This window comes from Sphaeroforma arctica (genome assembly GCF_001186125.1).
Source record: "Sphaeroforma arctica JP610 unplaced genomic scaffold supercont1.1540, whole genome shotgun sequence".
Taxonomy (NCBI): Eukaryota; class Ichthyosporea; order Ichthyophonida; genus Sphaeroforma; species Sphaeroforma arctica.
In genome coordinates, this window is record NW_014039018.1 from 8046 (window position 1) to 11031 (window position 2986).

The window sequence follows — 2986 nt, forward strand, 5'->3', positions numbered from 1 at the left end:
CTTCACTGGGTCCTTAGCTCGACACATATTGTCTATTGCTTCGAACGTTCGATAACTACTGATGAGAATACGATTAGATTAACATCTACAGAACTAGTTTTAATTTTCCTTTCTATACGTCTCAAAAGTCTAAACAGGCGGGCAAATGTCAAGTGTGGCGCCCTAAAACAGGTCTGACCATTGACCTGTAGAATGCCCCCCAAAAAACATTCAGGACCACTGTATGAAAAAAAAAGTACAACGTACAGCGTACACCTATTGAAATATAAACGTTGCAAAGTAAAACGTAATGAGGCTAGCTGGGTGGAGTGTTGAGCATCTGCCAACTTGAGCCTGCAGATCAGTCACTCAGAGTGCAGACTGCAGACTGCAGACTAAGAGCAGAGTACAGAGTACAGAGTACAGCCTGCACTGCAGAACAGCAGACTGTATCCAAAATGAAAAGACAAATAAAAACGTTTTTTTAAATACATATTAGGATTATGTAGGGTCTTAGGGACTCAGACTCCGTTAAAAAAAAGACGCAAGTTTTAAGTTGCCCAAGCACCCGGGTCCCAGGGCTCAGGGCAGAGGGCTAGGGCTCCAAGCCCCCATTGATGGACTGGGATTGTGGGGGACAAATAATCTGGGACAAAGCCGAACTCAGCGAGTCTTTAAGACTTAACTCCTAAGCATACAATTCAAATGGCCCTGTCCAAATGGTCCAAAAAAAAATTGAAAACAAAAGGGCTACATAGGAGGCCAAAACTCCAGGAGTAGTTGCGATAGCTTCGCTATTTTATAATTAAAATATATATAAGAGCCACTAATTTCTACGAAGTTCAATAAATTGATGTAAAATTCAACCCCTAGATCCCAAAACGATAACAATATATCCCATTCCACTACAATCAGTTATTGGAGTCAAGGACAATTAAATTTCAAGTAATATTGCCAGTAGAAAGCCTTGTGGTTAAAAACAAAAGCACCGGACAATAGAATAAAAGTACTAGTAGGACACTAGTGAGAGTCAAAATAAGCTCCATATGTCTCTTATACAGTGAACTATTGGTGATCTTGAGATTCTAGAGTATTAGTATGATTTCAAAGCATTAAAACAAGTTAAACAACCCTTTGGTATATGTATTGGAAATGATAGTGTAAAATGAGTAAATAATTGAACATCAATGAATGAAAAGATTAAATGATATCATGAAGTCATGACGTAGGTGATCGGGTGTGTAGTCAATGAGCTCGTTACTCTAGGCTAGAGTATAGAGAAAAAGAGTAAGAGTAAACCCCTTGAGGCTCGTTACTCGTATAGTCGTATATGTATCGTATTTTGTTTTGGGTTGTTTTTATATATAAAAAATTAAGAGAAAACAAACCCACATATTCAACGTTAGCACAAAATGACAATTGTACGGCTTCACTGCTTCAGGCTTGCACGTACAACATTTTTATTTTAAAAAAAAAACAAATAACAAAATTGATAAAAGTTTAAATTACATTTGACAAACAATATATTTACAAATGTACAGTATGTAAATACATTTGTAGATTTTTAAAATTTTTGATATGATAAAATTGATTTTAGAAATAAACAATACGTTTTATCTATATTCTTTGTAATAAACTAAAAATAGTATACAACTTTTACAAAAGTTGCCTGAAATGATTCTGAATGTTTTGTATTTTTCAAGATGTTAAAAAATAAAAACAGACAGTTGTAGATTGATTTTTTTTAATATATAAATGCCATTTGTCAATACATATATTCATAGGCTAAATAGATTATCAGACAAGGCTATGATATAGCATATATTTTAATACAAAAAAACCAAGAAATTTCTCAAGCTCTTTAACTCTGCTTTAATAAAAACCAATAAATACTTGTTTGTCCCAACTCCATGACGGCAGCCGAACAAACAGCGCCACAGCCAGTCAGCCACAGCTCCAGGCCCACAATTCACAAAGGCCGCAATCCCACGCCCCACGGACCCACAGGCCACAGAGTCACAGCCTCAAGAGAGAGAAAGGACAAATGTAGGATGTAAATACCACAAGTTGCCATTTGCCGCCAACACAATCCTCGGGCAGATGGGGGCGGGCCTTGAGGCTTGAGCCCTTGAGTCCTTGACTCTCACCTGTTGGCACTTGGCACTAGGCAGCCACACGGACGGTCGGACGCCGCGCGGCCGCGGTCGCATGCGCAACAAGATTCTTGTTTTTGTCTTTGAAAAAAGAAATAAATTCAGCTCCGTCTACGACTCACGACTTTCGCGGCTGATGAGTGTTCAACTGTTCATGCAAGATTAAGTCATGAGCACCTGGTCAAGATGAGTGAATGACTGATTGTCTGAACTCAGTCACTCTGATGTCTATTAGCTGAAAATTTGCAAAAAAATAAATATTTTAAAAAAACAAAAACAAAAAACAAAATAAAATAGTTTTCTTGGACCAGGATAAGGGCCCGGGCGGTGCCAGGCCCCAGCTCCCCGGTTAGGGCTATTTGTTTTTTGAACATAGGCATGGGGGTTTTTTATAAAAAACATAATTGATGTATATATACACACACATATATATATATATATATATATAAATATGTAAATATCAAAAAACTCTTGGGGTTAATCTTGCTTGTCCATTCTGTTTCCCTGCCGACGATAGACGGTTGCGTCGACTTACGACTAACGACTTTCACAGGCTCATTTTATCATACAAATACTTTTGAAAATAGTAGAGTAACGGCGGGGCACAAGAGCCAGAGACTCAGAGTTCAAGTCGGCAGGTAGCAGGATAAAAACCAGAACCTATTACTACTCTAGTACAAAAAATTATGTATTTCTCGAGCCATCACAGTATGTATTTCTCGAGCCATCACAGTATGTATTTCTCGAGCCATCACAGTATGTATTTCTCGAGCCATCACAGACATACATAAAGCACTGCTCAAATCACCATTTCCCTATTCAAACAGAATTAAACAACAATTAGCTTGTTCAAG